The sequence below is a fragment of the Lactuca saligna genome, chromosome 5 (genome assembly GCF_052625555.1).
Source record: "Lactuca saligna cultivar CGN05327 chromosome 5, ASM5262555v1, whole genome shotgun sequence".
Taxonomy (NCBI): domain Eukaryota; kingdom Viridiplantae; phylum Streptophyta; class Magnoliopsida; order Asterales; family Asteraceae; genus Lactuca; species Lactuca saligna.
In genome coordinates this window covers 209,605,561-209,625,742 of record NC_136421.1, presented here as the reverse complement: position 1 = coordinate 209,625,742, position 20,182 = coordinate 209,605,561, and the positions used below count along the sequence as shown (strand labels likewise).

At 33.4% G+C, this 20,182-nt stretch overlaps 1 long non-coding RNA gene and 1 other non-coding gene across 2 annotated transcripts; one reads left to right on the top strand and one right to left on the bottom strand.

The window, feature by feature from the left end:
* The first annotated feature begins 12,312 nt into the window (after window positions 1-12,312).
* LOC144997606 (uncharacterized) lies at window positions 12,313-13,275 on the top strand. Its single transcript, XR_013659860.1, has 2 exons — window positions 12,313-12,557; window positions 12,631-13,275. It is a non-coding gene; the product is annotated as an uncharacterized LOC144997606 (long non-coding RNA).
* Window positions 13,276-18,590: 5,315 nt separating this feature from the next.
* LOC144999242 (small nucleolar RNA R71) lies at window positions 18,591-18,697 on the bottom strand. Its single transcript, XR_013660759.1, has one exon. It is a non-coding gene; the product is annotated as a small nucleolar RNA R71 (small nucleolar RNA).
* Window positions 18,698-20,182: the final 1,485 nt, after the last annotated feature.

The window sequence follows — 20,182 nt, the reverse complement described above, 5'->3', positions numbered from 1 at the left end:
CCTTTTGATTTAACCATTTCTTCAATTCTTGATTCCTCTTGTTAAACATATAATTGTACTAAGACTCACTTAGAGGATCAATTGAGATATGGTTCTTAATCATTAAGACCTACCATAAAGCATAAACGGTGCTCTCCCTTCTTCATAGAATAGAGAAACTTTTATATTTCCGCCTACTTGATTCTTCTTATTCATTTTGCTATTGATTTAAACCTTTTTAATCAATTCCGAATCATACTTAATCTTGTAAGTATAATCATATTTACTAAACTTTTAGTAAATCATGATGAATGTCTTGTTACTATTATGGTGGACTTTGACCATCACACAACTTTGTGTACTCGATCTCCTAGTCCTTCACTTGACACTTTGTCAATGAATTAATCTAATTTCCTAATATGAAATTTCTCATTCATCATGCAACCAAGTTGCGTGATTCAAAATTTCTGTCCAATTGAAACTTGGGCGATGAGAAACTCTCCCTATTTGGTAAATTCTCGACTTTTTCCATAAACACCATAAATAAGAATCATATCCATTTGTTGTAGAAATATGCAAACACAAATTTTCATAACGATTTCATTGCAAGGAAATAAACAAATAAATAAATAAGTCAAACGAAAATTTATTTTATTTATAAAAGCAGTGGAAAACATTTGTCCTTACAATGCAAAATCCATTGAAAACTATGTATTTCAAAAAGAAAATTTCTAACAACTCTATCATAACTATCTAGGCTCAAAATCTAATCTTCAAGTTCATGCGATCGAGATCCATTTCTTTGTGATTAGACTCATCTTGCTCTTTCATCAAGCTTCCTTTCTTTTCATCGATCCTACAAAACATTCAAATGCAATATTATCACATCATGTATTAAGAATCAACGAATAGGAACTTAATTTAGATAATGGATTTTACCTGAAGCACAGCCATACTCTTTGACTCTCCCATCTTTGGAATCTTCAGGCTCTTGGGGCAGATTTCTATCCAATGCCCTTTCTCTTAGCAGCAAACGCAGGTCGCTTCTTTTAGAACGTCCTTGGAAGCATGGTCGGTTGACTTTCCTAACAAATATGCTCCATTGCTTCGCCAAATCATTTCCGATTCAGCAGCAATGATCATGTAAGTTAGGTCAATGAGGTTGTCGTCATGATACTTTCTTTTGAACTCATTATATGATTCTGGAAGTGACTGCAAAACCCAATTTACAGCCAACTCATTCGGGAATGACACACCCAACATTATCAACCTATCAATGTGTGATTTCATTCCTTGAACGTGGGCACACACGGGTTTACCATCTTCATGTTTCATTTCCAATAGGGCTTTAGTGATGTTGAACCTTTCAATTCTTCGATCTTGTGGGTTAGGGAGAACAATTGGAGGAGGTGGAGGAAGTGAAGCATGATATCTTGTTCCTCGATCGAATCATGGAATACCATCTTCATGTGGAATGCTTGTTCCACTGGATTTGGGAAGACCATAGTTGTCGAACTTTGACATCTACAAAACGGGAGAAAACGAATTCAAGTTAGTTGATTGATTGAGTCCTTGGTAAATCACCCAAATGAAATTCCAATGCTAGGACCCAACACAATATGCTACAACCTAGAGAAGGGATGCCGTAATCTAGTTGCAGAATATTTGAAGGTAAGTGAATGAGGATTCACTAATTTCCACCATGAAAAACGAAAAAGAAATTTAAGTTTTAAATTTATGAAAACTCCTAGATCCTTTGAGATTCATTGAACATTTCAATGGCATGTTTAAATCTCGATATGCCCCTCTAGTTTGTGACTGGGATGCCAAGGATCACAAAGCGGGTGTGAATAACCATGCAGACTTACATGGTGCCCTCACATGTTACAGTCACCAATTGGATGTGCCGGTAAACCACACACGCTCCACCGAACTATGAAAAACATTGAGTCACCCTTTGCTACCTTTGCTTAGAACCATTTAGTGTGCCGGTAAACCACACACGCTCCACTAACGTCTTCGCAAGGGCACAAAGTGTAATTTCATGGAATTGCATCAATTCACTTTGCCTAAGTAACTAAGATTGGGAATTTGAAAAACATTTAGTTACTTTTGTACTTCATCATACTTATAATGGAAGGTTTCGTCCTATCCTACTCGTTTGGCTAACGACCCTCCACTAGTCAAAAGTGCGGTGGGTAAGAGTGGATACCCATTCAATCGCCATATTATAGGCAATTTCCTTAAACACCCCTTATAGACCAGCTTCGTGAATGAGGCCTACTAACGGTAAGACTGACTTTTACTCATACATATATATAATGTTAGACTTTTAATGTTATATATATAGTATACGGTGTATTTTACACTTTTAAAATACTAAGTGGTCAAAATTAATAATTATACTTTTAATTCAATTAAATTGCAAACCAAAACTTTTATGGATTTATTAAACCTCTTTTAATTATACACCTTAATTAATTAATAAAACCACAAGGGTGTGAATTGAACTTTTTAAAACATTACTAGGGTTTTAGAATTTAACATTCCTAAATTAAACCTTTTAATCAACTTTTAAATTCCAAAACTTGAGGGAAAGTTTTGAAACATTTCAAAACATTAGGGTTTAGAATTTAAATATACATCAAAATTAAACTTTTAATCAAAATTTAAATTCCAAAACTTGAGGGCAAGTTTTGAAACATTTCATAACATTAGGGTTTCAACTATTTAAATTTCAAAACAACAAAAACTTTTGGGTTCAAATTTAAACTATAAAACCTAAAGGGGAAAATATGAAACTTTTCATAACAACAATGATCAAATAACAAATAATCTAAATTAACATTTAATCACATAATTATCCATATTTGATTTATTTAATAATTTCTTGCAAAACAATTTACCAATTTAATCAAAATAATTAATCAATTATCACATAAGGAAACAAATATTTTATTAATTGATAAATATCTTCAATTAGATCAAGAATATAGTCAAATATATCATAAAATCGGATTTATATTGATCTAATATGATAAGGCAACTATCCTTAAGCAAAAACAGCAAGAAATCCCGAAGTTTGCTCCATTTGATGAGTTGACTCGTCGAGTCAAGCATGGACTCGTCGAGTTAGCATGGACTCGGCGAGTTCAGCTATGGACTCGGCGAGTCCAGCCCCCAGAAACACAAAAAACGAATTTTTTCAAACATATAATGCGTCAATACAATAGAAACCAATCTAGGCTCTGATACCACTTATGGGTTTTGAGTCATAAGAACATCCTATGTGCTCATACAAACCCTAATGCTTGGATCTAGGTTTCTCTATTGTACATGCAAGTTATCCAAGACTATAAACCCTAATTCTACCATTCAAGTAATCATATTAACATGAGAATAGGTTTAAGATCATACCTTGATTGTTATGTAGCAATAACAATCCCAATTCCTCCTTATATTGACTTTAGAAAGCTTAGAGTCACAAATGTCACTCCTCTAATTGTTCACAAACACCATAAGCAAAAGGATGAAGAGGAGAGAGGATAGAGGGTTCCCAAAACGTGTTCTAACCCTAGAAGAGAAGTTCCCCACGTTTTTTAGCCTTAAGGGTTCTATATATAGTGAGGCTATTATGGTTATCTAACAAGGAAACCCTAATTTGGATGCTTAAGCCCTAAGCAACCCATAGACTTCTTTAATTAAGGCCTTGGACGATTTCCTTATGGGCTTCCCCATAGAATTCGTCCACTCCTTAATTTAAGACAATCCATAGCCCAAATTTCAATTATCTTATAATTACAATTCCAGTTCCGTAAGTTTAATTAATCTCTTTTAGTCACAAAACTAATTACCAATTAATTATTGACTAATATTAATTAAACAATATGATTTCTCCTTTAATATATATTATTCTCATAATATATTAATAAATCATATTTAATCCTTTCCCTCCATAATTCATCCTATCAAGTTGCTTTGGTGAAGGAAACCCAAAAGGACCATGCACCATCGGGTCAAGTACATACAAAAATAGTTATGGAATTAGACACTAATCCAACAGTTTTGTGATCCTCGGCATCCTAGTCACAAAACTTGAGAGGGAACAAACGAGATTGAAACATGCCATTGAAAAGTTCAATGAATCTCAAAAGATCTATGAGTTTCAAATCCAATTAAAACCTAATAAATTATTTTGTTTTTCATGGTGGAAATTGGTGAATCGTCATTCGCCTACCTTCAAATATTTTATATCTTGGATTACGACATCCCTCTTCCAAGATATAAAATTATTGTGTTGGGTCCTAGCCTTAATATTTCATATTAGGTGTTATATTAAAGACTTAAATCAATTTACTTGAATATCTCCCATATTAGATGTCTGCTTTAGACATCTATGATCATCCCAAATCTCTTGGAACAAGCTTTCCTATTGAAGATTATGTCCCATGGTTGATTCATGGAAATCATACTTCTTTTCTTTCACCTCTTCCAATTATTCTCCTTAACCCACAAGTTCTTGAAAAGTTTAAGGTCACCCAAGCCCTTTTGGCAAGCAAAGTCTATGTGTACTCACATCTTGGAGATAAATTCACATATTGACAAGCCGGGTGAGTTGGGTGTCAAAGTCTTGAGAGAGTTAAATGTTCAATCACGTTCTAAGTCACATAGTGAGTTCCTTTCGGAATACTATGAAACAAACTATGACATGACCCTTAATGATCTTATCTATTTGCTTAGTGCTGCTGAATCAGAAAATATTTGAGGACTAGCAAAGAAAATTTAATTAGAATATCAACTTTCCAAACCTTCAATGGACATTGACAATGGTAACATTGGATACCCAGTAAAAGCTTTCTCTTCCCAATGGAAAAGCATCGACCATAGTCAACGCGGTTGACCAGATGGTAAAGAGAAAGGCGAAGTCTGAGATAGTCCCATGTATCATTACCAAAAGGTCCATATGTTTCCATTGCCAAAGGAAGGGGTACTGGTTGCAAAGCTGCCAAATTTACCAGAAAGATCATAAGGATGGTAAACTCAAATGTTTGACTCTACTTCAGGTAAAGTCCACTGTCTAACTCTATTAAGTTTCTATTTGGAGATTCTTATTACATAATATGACTGGGTCACATGTTGATGTATTAAAAATCAAAGAAAAGAGAGGAAGTTTAAAGGAATTATATGTTGATACTGATCGCGAAGATGGATTTCGATTGCATGGTTCGATGATCAAAATTTTGTGTTGTTACTTAGGAGTTATGATATATTGCTTAGGAATAGATAACACCAAGTCTTTCATATGCATTTGCATTGTAAGGATAAGTTTTTCCACAAGTTTTAAAACAAAAGCAAAGTTTTTAATTTTATTTATTGTAAATATCCTTAGGGTGGCATTTGTGGAAAAAAAATTGTTGTTTATATGATTCCATTGATAGCAATAATGGAAACATGAATTTGATTCTTTCATTTGTGGTAATGTCTAAATTTACCAAATAAGGAAAGATTCTCATCACCCAAGTTTCAATTGCACCGAAACTAGGGATCATACAAGTTGTATAGTATGATGAATGTGAATTTCCAACTTTGGAAAATTAAGACTAATTCCTTGTTCACATTTATATGTGAGTCAAGTGAAGGACTAAGGGATCGAGTACACACTCTTGTGCATTGGTCAAGTCCACCATAAAAGATCTAAAAGATTATTCGTTATGATTTACTAAAACTTAGTAAATATGGTTATACTTACAAGTTTAAGTATAACTCTGAAACATTGGAAAGGTTTCGATGTATGGCAGATTGAATGAGAAGAATAAAGTTCGGCAGAAACATAAAAGTTTCTCAAATCTAAAAAGATAGGAGAGTACTTTAGTATCATGTTTTATGATCATCTTAATGATTAAGAAACCATGTCATAGTTCATCCTCTAAGGTCATCTTAGTGCATTCTTATGGCTAAGAAGAGGAGACATGAATTGTTAGAATGGTTAAATCAAGAAGATGAGTCATCCATCCAAAACAATTCTTAGAGTCATACTCGAAGATTGTAACTTGAGTGACATATCTTAAAGAAGGTTTTTAACACTTGTTAAATGTAAGAGTAAAATGTGTTCTACTCTTGTACATTTGAAATTGGTAAGTTGTGATGTTTTGGAATAAACAGAGACCAACTAAGGCCAATTGTGTGAAGTGTTTGTCTTGATAAAGAATCCACACTATCTCTTGAATATTTGACAAGATAGTCTTATATGTTAAGTGGACAATGGGAGTCTTAAAGGTCTTGAAAGTCTCCAGAACTAATCAAGAATAAAACTTGTAGTGTCTTACTAGCTTACGACTAGAAGTTTATAACCTATCATGTTGACATATTCCTATTTCTATGCCCATTCTAGTTAAAGTTAGTTTTTCATATAAGTTCTGAGAGTTCTCAATGGGTTGCGTAAAAACATGGAAGCAATGGCAGGCCTTTGTGTTGCCAGGTGGCATGAAGTTAAGATTGCACAAGTTCAGTCCATATGAATTTGGAAATTATGACTAACCTTGTCTTGTGATTATGGTTTTGACAAAATTCACATGGAAAGGAACACATACACCATAAAATCTAAGTGTCATAAGGTTTCTCTCCGATTAATGAAAATGATGGTAAAGAAATTCTTTCACTAAGTAGATTTTAAGTAGATATCAATTGTGATATTTGCATTCTAAAAGTCATTAGTGGAGCGTTTGTGGTTAATTGGCACACTAACATGGACTTGTGAGAAATGGAAACGGTCTAAACAATTGAGACTATGATTACAACATCCCTTTTCATAGTTCTGAAATTGTTTAGACTCACATGTGAGCTATCTAAGGAAAGGTGTATGAATTTTATAAAGTTTTATCAAAGCATGTCATATTAGAAATCTAAACTTTGGTAAGAAAGTCAATAAAGTATTGATTTCTTGAAGTCCAGCTGATTTTTGAGTACATATCATAGCTAGTGCGAGCATAAGTGTTATGTTAATAATCATCATGTTAGTGGGAGCTTGATAATTATGATAAGTGTTGAAAGTTAGCAGTGCTAATTATAGAAAATAAAAGTTTCAATTGGGAAAAATTCTTTTGCTATAATTGAGGGAGAGGAAATTATACTTCATTTCAAGTCTAAAATCTTACATTGAGGTTTTAATCATCTTTAGTCAAGAATATATATATATATATATATATATATATATATATATATATATATATATGAACTTCATGTTGGAATGGCTCAACATAAGGAAATTCTATATATATGGGTCCATTATTTGCGTTCTAAAATTCGATTATGATTACGACATCCCTTTTCATAAACGGAATTATGAGAACCTGGCAAATATAAATAAAAATATTATTGCAAAAAGACTGGTCTGGTATCATGTCTTTATGTGAGACATCATGAATCATGTCCCATGTGCTTCGGATATAGGATCAATTGCATGTGCTATAATATTCATCCTTTCTAAATTTTCCAAATGCTCGGAGCATTAAGAGGGGAAAAGTCTAGAATTGGATATGACTAAAATGATTTAGCAATTGTCAAGGACAATCTAAGGTTTACCAAAGATTGGTCGCTCAGGTGCAGTTGGAAGTATAGTGTAAATTTTTGGAGAGGACCATATTGACATATTCTAAAAAGAGGCTACTCTTGCTTAGAAGTAATAGTCAAAATGAGAATATGGAAATATTCCCATAGGTGGAAGTAATTCGTTATATCTTTGTAAGATTAGGAAACTTAATGCAAGAAGGATGTTCAAAGCAACGTACTTTGAATTTGAGACTTCGTTTCCATGGAATGTTCTCCATTGGAATACTCTGTAATGACTATTGACAAGTCTTTGTGATTTTGTGCATAATCATTACAAGAGATTCAGCGCATATAAGTTTAAAATCTAGCAGATTTAGCTAAATAGCAGGAATTTGGAATTGTTGCATTTGCAGTAAGGATTTAGGATTATGAAATGAGAATCATTGGAATTAAGTTCAATCGATCTATTTCACAAATTAAAGATCATAGAAAAAAACTTAGTGTACATACTTGGTGTATGGCATAACTAGTGTTTAGAAAACATAGTGTACATGCTTGGAGCATGGGACAACTAGTGTTTTAGTTCAAGTATTAATTTGATAAATTTGAAACACTATAATATGTAATCAATATAGTGATAAATAAAAGGTGTTCTATTTATATTCATAAGTTCTGAGACCATATTTGATTCAATTATTCTTGTGTTTCACTTTGCATGTTTTGACTTCCAGAATAACTTGGTCGTTCTTCCTGAATGAATAAGTTATTCAAATCATCCCCAGTCGGTCATATTTTGGAAGTAGATATGAATCAAGATTGTCATGAAGTTGGTTTGTAGACGTCCAAGGTAGTGGACATAGCAAGAGTTGCTGCAACATTCATGAGTGCTCATAAGTTCTGAGTATTGGATTAAACCCACGCTCATTTGAATCACTTCATGGATTTTATCATGAGTGATCGTGAGACGATAATATATTATATTCTTCAAACCTAGAGATATGACTCGTTTCCTATGAGTTAGTTATGCATTGATTGTACGAAAACAAACTAGTAACTCGATGTTATAAAACGTGCCTTTGTCTATGATTCAACAAGTAGTAGAAGAATCATATGAGTCGAAGTTTATACATTCCTTTTACCCTTAAAGGGATAAAAGCGATATTTGTAGGCCCCTCGATGATTTAGTGATGACACCCCGAAGTGCTTGGCCAAGCCTAGACTGATTTGATTTGTTCCATTACTCGGTCGTCATAAATCAGAAATCGGGAAACAACAAATGGACAGAGAGAATGATTATAATCCATGTCTCAGTCCATATGATATCTAGAATGGAGGAATATATGATCCCTTATCTAATGGACGCGTCATTGATTTGTTCAGAGTTCGATATCGACTTTCAAGAGCTACGATTGCTAGTCGGGGTTTGAAGTCATATGTAATAATGGTTTTAGACTTATCCAAGTAGGAGACTGTTGGATTAGTGTCTAAGTCCACAACTATAACTGGTATATACTTGACCCGATTGGCATGGTCCATTTGGGTTGCATGGAATTGAAACAATTGGATAGACAAAATGAGAAAAAGGATACTAGTGATGTATATTAATATATTATAAGTTGTAATATATTAATATGAAATAATATTATTTAATTAGTGTTGATCAAGAATTAATTTAGAATGAATTTAGTGATCAAATGAAACTAATTAAATGTGGACTCTTATTTATAGTTGGTGGGCCAAGTTCATTTAGGTTAGGCTAAGCTTTCATGGATAGACCATGGAGTGTTTAACCCATGGATCCTATGGAAATGAAAGGTTGTGGGTATTAGGGTTTACATGAATGTAACCCTAATCCTCCACACTATTTAAAGAGGTATATGGTTCATGAAGTGACACTAGTGGAACTAGTGTGACTAGTGTGTGTACACAAGAGGGCAAAACCGAATTTGTACAAGTATCCTTATTCTCATGTTATTCCAAGTGTTCTTGATGTTGTGTGAACCACTTGAGGTGTCACACTTTAGCCACTAGGCTCTTAAGCTCCATCGAATAAAGCTACATGAAAAAGGTATGTCTTATAACTTTTTTATATTACCCAAGTATTAATGATTGTATGCTAGTTAGGGTAATACCTTGGAAAGTTCAAGTTTGCATGTATAATAAAGAAAACATAGATCCAAGGTATTTAGGGTTGCATGTACACCATAGGAGTGTTAGAATGTTCAAAACCCATCACTTGTTGGTCAATATTTTCCTAATTGAAGAACAAAAATACGAACACATTCTTGCTCATCTGAAGCGAATGTTGGTTTCGTACATATTTGAAGTGGCGAACCTCGACATTGAGATTGCTAAAGTTCTAAAGCGAAAGCCTACAGTAAATCCGATTGGGAAAGCCAGTGACATGAGCAAAATGAGTATGGGAAAAATCGATACTGGCCACTTAACTGTGATGTTTCAACATGGTACTGATGTTCCTGGAGCTTTTTAGAAATGCCTCTTCGCTTTACCTGACAAACACTTGTTCTCTACAACTTGCTTAGAACATATTTTGGAGATTGTTAACAAGTGTACCTTGAATGATGCTACTGCGAAGAAGAACTTTAATGATATGATTCGGTGGTATGTCTTGTTTTGCAGAAATTTGCTTGTTATGATTCCCAAGCTCTTCAAGACAATCAAGAAGACACAACAGTGAAGCATCTCTTGCCTAAATTGACGCAAAGGGGGAAATTGTTAGGTGTTAGATGTTGCGTCATTGGACTTGTAATAGTTAGTCCATTTTGTTTACGGTGTTGGGTATGTCCAATCTGTTAGATTAGTGAGGGTTTAAGTATTTCTAGTGCATGCATGCACCGCAGATTTTGAACGCTTTTGCTAAGATATAATTTTGTAAACCCTAGCATGCCTCTACAGTTGAAATTCTCCATCGTGTTCATCTGGGGCGTGACTTGTAATCATTCAATGTCAGTTTGATTATCTTTGTGTTCTTTACTTACCTGTTGAATCTAATCAGTCTTTAAGGATTTACATCCCAACAATGAGTACTTACTTTAGAAATAATTTCAAAACGAAATTCCTTCTAACGGGGGAATAATGTAACAACATGTTATTTTGGGTCAATAAAAGTCAAACAATAGTCAATTGTGCTAATAAAATCCAATAGTTAAAAATTTAATCAAATAAATAAGTCTAAATGCATAAAAAATTCATGTTGCTTTTGAGGATTTTCGTTTTAAGAATAAAAAATCAAATACCTCTCATGCCTTGGCCGAGGACCCCCTTGACCGAAATCTTACCTTGACCGAGAATATCGAGATCCTCATTTGGACCGGGAACCATGTGAGGCCGAGATCACTTGGACCGAAATCAAGGTGATCTTGGTTGGAGCCTTAGACCGAAATCATGAGGATTCAGTAAAGATAGGTCGAAATCTCTCACCTTATCCGATGACACACTATCCAATGTGATAAATTACACATTTCAAGGCATATGTCACATCACTTTTACCTTATATATATATATATATATATATATATATATATATATACACACACACACACACTATTATGTAAAACATCCATATCTAATGTCTTAAATACAATATATTAAGCATGATGTACACCAATGCAAAGCCTAATATCTTAAAATTAAGAGGTGCAAATTTCACACCACTTGGTACAATTATTTTATGCATAGTTGTATACTAAAATACTAAAAACTTGGATTTGTAATTCGGTGCTTAAACCTGATTCAAAATATTTTGAATTGTATGCTTTCAGTGGGATTTTTGAAATATCTTTACCGGCATCAAATGTCCCAGTTCCCTATATTTCCTGTGTACTCCTTACACTCATCATTTGGATTAAACTTTGAATTCGTTTCCCTCTCATCTTCGCTCCACAAACCCTAGATCGAATGTTACTATATCGCCATCTACATCAGATAACGTAATCACCGCCAACAACACTTTCCTCCTACCCTCTTTCTAATTTATGTTTTAAATTTATTTTATCAATTTCATCTCTTTGTAATTTATATTTTAACTGGATTTTCGGGAATCGGGTGAAGTACGCATTACCATCACCATTGAGGATCGCTCATATTAATTTGTCGTCTAATATTGTGTATGTGTATGTTTATATTCTTAAAGTTCCACAAATAGTTTCTCTCTGGTTGTTAATATTAGTTTTTTTTTCTATGTATGTGTTTGTTTAACCGCTGAACACCATTTTTTTCCGTGAGCGCATGGGTTTTCTTGGCCACTCTCCATTGTAAGCCCTAACGTTTTGAGCTCCAGATCTTAGTTTGGAACTTTTTTTCCCAAATCTAAAACTTATTGAATCATCCACTGCCTCCATCTTTAACCAATAAACTCTCACCTGCTATAGTATCCTTGATTTTCTCTCTAAAATCCATAGACACCACCTTCATTCTTCTCCTTAGTAATAACAGAAACTATATGGGTGCGTTTGGTTGTGGAAAAATTTCCAAGAAAAACGGAAATTTTGAAAACGCATTTGGTTCATTCAGTTTTCCAAAGTTTTCTAAGAAAATGAAATTTTCATTTTTCCAAATTGTATGTAAATTAGAAAAGTGATTTTTACAGTTTTCCAAAGTTTTCCAAATTTCTAAGATCGAAAATGAAAACTTCATCCGTTCCAACCAAACACGTTTTCATTGAAAATTGAAAATGAAAATGCAACCCTATTTTCTGAAAACATTTTCATAGAAAATGAAACTAGTTTTTTCATAACCAAAAGCACCCTATACTTCTCTAAAAACATAAGAAACTTCCGCTTTTCTCCCCAGATGCATTCAAGTACCCACAACGCTTTTGGGTTTTCTTTTTAGAAACAGTCCTTTGATTGGCGCTGTCTTCTCTGCCACTCATAACCATGATCACCAATTTGGTTCCTACTCTCTGTAAAACTTTCATTAGTTTTCTAAATCCTAAAGTTGTGTGTTGGATGAGAAGGATAACTTCGATGCAAGAATAAAAGAACTTCATGTTGTTGTTTTAGATTTGGGTAAGATCAGGTAACAACAATTTAAGGGTTCTTATTATTTTCATGTTGATCTTTGATATGTTTATTTAAACAGGTTCTCATGGAATCTCATATTTTTGAGCTCGGGTAAAATGGAATCTTAATGAATATATCAGCGTTTTCTTCTATAAAGGTCGTTCTTCACAATACAAATTTCTAAAGCTATCCGATTTTGAACTTCAGTCTCTAAGGAAGCTTTACGTATTCTCATTCAAAATCATTATATGGATCTTAAAAGTGTGGGTCAATGGAAAAAATATTCATGGATTCTTCTTTTTGTGTGAACTTCCTAATTGTTTGGTTTTGGAGGAAAATTCAATATCTTATTTTGGTGTTTTAATAGGTTTGGGCAGGATGTTGGTGTGAGTTTTATTTCTTTTGTGTGTGGGTGTTTTTCAAATGTGGATACAGGTGGGGTATTTTTTATGCTATCATTGTTAACCCAGTGGCTCGATTTGATGTTGCGGTGATATGCTGGATGGATTACATTATCGGAATGATTTGTGGACTTCAAGTTACCATTATCAACAATTTAAGACTATTATGTAGGCTATACACTTTTATGTTTTTATTTTATTTTATTATTAGCAATGTATTTTCAACTATTTCACTTTTTATAGATACAATGTGTTAGTATTTACTATATATGCTTGCTTGAATAATATTCATCCTTATATTTAGTTGAAGTTTAGTTTTAATATGTTGTTTTTTCCTCTAAATGGGTTAACTACTGATCAAGTTCAAATGCTTTATTATGTTTTTATAATAGGGTGTGGGGCGTTAAAAAATTTGTCTTCTTTTGTACCACTCTCATTATTTCACTCAAATGCAAGTAATACACAACTACCCAACTACCATTTAAAGGATAAGTCGTTGGAGTGTTTAATGCTTTGATTTGGGTATAATGAAAGTAGTAAAACTGTTGAGTTTCATGTTAATCCGGTTAAAAACAAAAGTATAACAAGATGAAAGAATCACTTTGATCAAGTCATTGCCACTATTTGTCCCTTCAACACTGTTGATGCAGAAAACAGTAGTGCTTTTATCATTTTAGGCATCGTTACAATTATAGGATTAAAACAGCAATGCAGTTTTTGTTTTTTGATATTTTACAACGCAATGGTGTAGTTGTAGGAATATATTATTGTCTTGATCCACAAATAAATTCCTTTTTTTGTCTATGCGTTGTCAAATAGTATTGACATCCTTTTTATTTGAAAATCTCAAAGGCTATTTAAGTGGAGCAAATAGTTTACGAGATCTAGCATATGGTAACTATTATTAGGCTTATGATCGACTTTTTGTGTGATCCATATTGCATGGTTGTTACTTCAGTTGTTAATTTATAGAACGGAAAATTTCTTAAATTAACTACATGGATCCAAATCCATAACTTTTATTAGTGTTGTGCATGCATTGGTTTGGGTCGGTTTTAACATAAAACCGAACCCAAACAAAAAATGATCACTTTCTAAAAATTTCAACCCAAACCAATGGGTTCGCTTTATCGTTTGGTTTTAAACTTCAGTTTCATGGTTCGGTTACAGCTTTATAATAGAAACAATTTCTTAATTTCCCTCAACTCATCAACTATATAATGGTGAGGATAACTGATATTTACATATCACTAGCGATGTGGGACTCACGAGATAGTAGAAAGAAAGTGGATGACCAACTTATATAGAAGCGATGTTGGCTTAAGTTTTAATTATGGGCGATGTGGGATAGAGTTAAGTCACTGACAAAATAAATCTAGAAAAATGAGATTAGCAGGTTTCGAACTTGCGCCATCTTCCACATTTTCCTAAGGCGTTAACCATTAGAGTATCCTTCGTTTTCTGTTTATAGCCCCAGGACTACGTATATATACATATATAACTCACAGAATACAAATAATATATCAACATTCGGTTTCGTTCGGTTCCTTTCAGTTTTACCACCAAAAACCAAACCCAAACGGAATATTTTGTTTTTTGAAAATTCTAAACCCAAACCGTAGGTTATGCATCGGTTTCGGTTTTTCGGTTTTTAGGTTCGGTTTTGTTCACTCCTAAATTTTATGGTAGATCAAAACTGAATGTTTGGTTAGTGATTAATGTAATTCATATGTGTGGTTTTGGAAAATTGATATTGAGTTTTGAAATATTTGCGTTTAAGGTGTCTTTTTAATAATGTAATCTTTTGAAAATATTATAATATATATAATATTCTTTTTATACTTTTTTATATAGTATTTTTTGAAAACGTCAAACGATTTAGCGGAATCCTCACCACAATATTTTAATAGTGACCCCGAGTTCGAGCTCTCTCACATGTGGCAGAATTGCAAGATGCAAATTTAACAGATTCAAAGATTTAGGTGCTGTTTGTTTTTTTGAAGCCAAAATGTCTGCAGTCTGCGAACCACATCTGCAAGCCTCTGCGGCAGAAGAGGTGGACCAAATGTCTGCAGTCTGCAATAAGAAGACTGTTTGTTTTTAACGTCTGCAGCTATTGAAATAAATTAATTTTTCAAACTTAATTTCATGTCATAACGATTAAAAATGCATTTTCAGCAAAAAGAGAAAGAAAAAAAACGGGTGGTGTTTTTTTTTTTTTTTTGGTTAAAATGAGGTCTGAAGACCTTTGAAGACAGTGGTTCATGTCTGCGCCAGGAAGACCTCGCGCAGACGTTTTTTGGTCTGCGCACTTCCAAAAAACAAACACTCTGCGAGGGCATATGTCTGCGCGGCGCAGACAAAAGTGGTTGCGCAGCTCTTCACAAGAAAAACAAACAGCCCCTTAATCTCCTGACCTCAAACTCACGTGGGTATCAAACCCGACACATCAATCCAACTAGGTTAGACATCACTCGCTTTTATATAGATAGTTAAAACTTCGAATTGTCAATCAATTTAAAAAAAAAAAAAAAAAACGATATTCCAAAAATATTGTATTTTCTAAAGTATTTTAAATTTAAATATATTTATATTTATTATTATTTTTAAATATATGACACCAAAATCAAACCTCAAAAAGTTGTATTAGGTTTCATATCGTTTAACAAAATAATATTAGCTTAAAATAGATATTAACGACAGTTTTCTTTGATAATTCCATTAATATAATATGATAATTATGATATCCATTTCTCATATGCTCCATTGACATGTTTAAGTTATGCTCTCAAAGCAATATCATATGACATTACAAAAAGATTTAATGAAGTCTCAATTATAATGCACAAGGCTTAAGACGGACTACCAATACTGAGTGTCTTATCAAAAGCAAATACTAATGTTTAATCTAACACGAAAGGAAATTGGTGTTGAAAGAAACTTAGTGCCAATAAATAATCTGTCAAGAGGGTAACACGAATTCTCTGACACGAAAAGTAAAATAATCGCCCTATGAAAACTATATGCTCAATGAAACAATCACGCACTGCCGTATCACGTTGGTACACTACTAGCATACATATATATATATATATATATATATATATATATATACACACACACACACACACACACAGAACCGAAAACCCTTCCCCATTTCCCTCATTTACGTCCTAAACTCTCCTCATTTTTCTCCCAACGTTCATAAGAACTTCTTCAAATATTCATATATTTACCTAGAACACCTTTAAACTTTCCTCGGGAAACAAAACACTTCAAGTTGATTCTTAGGAATATTATAAGTATCCTTACATAAACTAGTGTTATTTAACACTTTAATTATTAGTTATCTAATTTGCACATGTATTATGTGTTTAAAACAAATTAGGATCGTCTATATTCATGTATTCTAACTCGAAGAACATCACCACTCACATCGTTATCCAGCCAAAAACACATTCGAGGTGAGTTTATACCCCTACATTTTAAACGAATTTTCTATGTTTTAGGGGGGGGGGGGGGGGGAATACAAGTTAAACAAAAGAAAAACTTATGTTAAAATACAAATAATTATATATATATATATATATATATATATATATATATATATATATATATATATATATATATATATATAGTAAAAATGATAATCTTCATACATAGGATTCTTTAGTACAACGTAACATTTTGATAAACTATAATAGATATAGTTTATGAGACATACATATTATTTTACCATATTGAGATACATACATATCTTCAATTGGGTTTATTTAACAATAAAACTACATTACATGATTTTCTAATAAAATACAATTTATATTTTGGAAACATGCATACAAATGGTTGTTTTAAAGATTAAAACTACAATATACTATTTCAGAGTACAGAAACACTTATACATTTTCAGTCTTAGGGTTTTTAAGGCTACATTACATTTAAAAGAAAATATTGTATTTTCTGGAAGAATACACAATCATTTTCAAGGAACAATGACATATTTTTCTCATATAAAATGCTTATGAAGTCACCAACTTAATTGTTGATACTTTTCTAGAACCAATTGTATTCTCAGAAAATCTATAGACAGGTATCCACATAGGTTTTGTAAAGATGGAGCATTGCAGTGTCATGTGATATATTTATCATATGTTTTTGGAGGCAAACAAACAATGAATCGAACTCAATGTAAATATTAAATTATCAATGTAATGGCTGCAATGAATTGATCTATATTATTCAATTTTTATGATATTGTACATGACGTCACCCATCCTCGAACATTTCCGCCATCTCATCGGTTCGCGGGTGTGACATGAACTAAACAGAAGTGTTTTTAGAAATTGATTGAATTTAATCGTTGAGTGATTAAGTTAGTGTGAACTTGCAAAATCAGATAAAACACCATTTAAACTCTTACTTAGATTTTTGGTTAGTTTAGTAGTAATTAGATTAATTAACTAAAACCGTTCCCTATGATCGATACCCGACTGTTTGTGCTATACTATTTGCAAAAATTTAAACTGTGTTTAGTCGATTAACTAGTTAGGTAGTAGGTAAAATATGGTGTAGTAATAATTCGACATCAAAGTTTGTGGCGTCGTTGCCAGGGAACGACTAATTAGTTTAGGAATTTATTTGTTTTAGGTTAATCGATTCTTTTTGTGGGGTAAAACCTGCAAAAAGTTAATTTTTGCATTAGCTTTTATTACAGAACTGAACTCACGATGTGAACCTTAAGCTCACAATGTGATCTCAGTAGTTTACGTTTTCTTTCATTTTTCGTTTCTGCTTAGTTTTACTGCGACAACACGAGGTGGTTCTCTTTACCACGTCGTGGAGAGTAGTTAGTAGCCGTGTTTAGTTAGTTTTTTTTTATTTTGCATTTTTATTTTTGTTTTATTGTAGTAGTTCATGACCCAAGGATTCAACGCACGTTGATACCTCCGCTTGAAGATCCAAAGTCAGCTCTTCACAAAAAGACGGATAAAAACGTAGGAGAAAACCAACCACCAAAGAAATCACCTTTCAAAGACCTTAAATCAATTTTCGGAAAGAAGAAGGGGAAGAACGTGGGTGAATCAAGTAATTCCTCAAAGAATGAAAACAAATTAGAAAGCTTTGAGCAGAATCCAAATCTTCACGAATCCGTTTCAGAATCAGAAACCAATATTAAAGAAAGCGAAATCGAAGACGAGCCAAAAAAAGAGATGGAAAACATTGCTGGCATGTCCATGGAGGCATACAAGAAAAGAATCCAAGAGGGCACTGATCCCGGTTTAGTGCAACCTACAATTCCGGTTACCGCAACATTCGAGCTGAAGGGACACATTCTGTCAGCAATTAAGGAAGTTCCATTTTTCGGTAAAGATCATGAGGATGCTTACAAACACCTTGACGAAGTCAATGACATTGTTGATAACCTTAACATCGCAAATATTCCACGCACTACAGTTTTACTTAGAATACTACCAGTCATAACCTTAACATCGCAAATGTTCCACGCACTACAGTTTTACTTAGAATACTACCAGTCACACTCAAAGGAGCTGCAAAAGATTGGTTGAAAGCACTTCCACCTCGTGAAATCACTAATTGGTCACATTTAGAACACTTTTTCCCACCTTCGAAAGTTGCTAAACTCAAGATAGCAATAGAAAATTTCGAGCAATAACCGGGGAAGTCACTCTATGAGGCATGGGAGCGATACAAGGGATTGATAAGAAATTGTCCCCAAAATAATTTGAATGAGCAACAAGAAGTATCGATCTTTTATGATGGGGTTAATGTCATTAAAAGGCAACTCCTTGGTTCTCAAGGACCATTAAATAAGTAAAATCCAGGTGAGATGATGGAATTAATTGAAGAATTCTCTAAGCATTCGTGTGAAAATCACTATCCCATGCATGATGGAGCAAAAGGAATTGGGGGTGGTACTTCTGAAGATATGGCTGCTGTTCATAGCTATGCTAAACACTATGGACTGGATGATGAAAAAGATTGAACAATGCATACATGCTCTTCGAGTTGGTTGTGAAAGATGCAATGGTCGCCATCTAACTAAAGACTATCACTTGGAGGAGAATGGGAATAAAACGGTTCAAGTTTGTTACTCAAGCGGGGACAAATATGATGAAGATTTTAGGAAGCCAAAGAAAGAGTGGTTGCCATATGATGAGTATATAAAAAAAGTATAGGCAGACTGGCCGAGCCTTTTATTAGAAAGACCAACCACCATCTGAAAATAAGGTTGATTTGGAATCCATGTTAGCAAGGTTCATGAAGGCTTCGGAGAAAAAACATGATGAGACCGATACGGTGATAAGAGACCCTCAAAATCTTATGAGGGACCAACAAGCGTTCCTAAGAAATCATAAAGCACCGATCCAAAACATCGAAGGTCAGCTTGGATAGTTAACCACTTTTGTTAATGAGTAACTATCTCCAAAAATTCTTGACAAAAAACCTCAACCACATGTTATGGTAATTGAAACTAAAGAGAATATCATCTCGGAGTTCATAGAAGCCCTTGAAGTTGAGCCACATTAGGCCGGACCAAAGCTGAAGAAATCAAAAGCATCGAGCCCACGATGTGAGCATCCAAATCTCACGATGTGGGGTGGGTCTGATCAGAAAACTTTTGTTGATGTTCATTCTTATCGTCCTCCTTTATCGTTTCCATCTAGTGCTAATATTCACCCACTAGAGTAGGAACATTTGAAATGGAGGATGGATTTCAAAATAATATTGCTCAAGGTGAAGTTTTTAACATAAATGAAGAAAATGAACTTGAGGAGTTGGAAAAGCTAATGGAAGAAGAAATTCAGTTAATTCAACAAATCAATCGTACAAAGCCATAAGTATCCACTCAAACTATTTTTAAGGTTTTTTCTTACAAAACTCCGACGCGCTTCTTGGGAGGCAACCTGAGCTTGATTTGCAATTTTCTTTTTGTTTTTGAGTTTTTAATGTAAGCATTTTTAGTTGAATTTTAGGATACTAATCATCAAGTCATCTAAATTATTTTAGAAATGGCAAAAATCAATTGTGGGGTTTCTAAAAGTTGAGTGATAAATTTTTGTTAAATTTTAAGAAAAAAAGATGGATTTTTGGTTAAGAAAATCTCGAAAACACGTCGTGGTGCATTGTCAACTTCGTGTTAATTTGAATTAGCCCATTTTTTTAGTCTAGAGAAAAATAATGATGTCAGCCATAAAGCTCACGACCTGA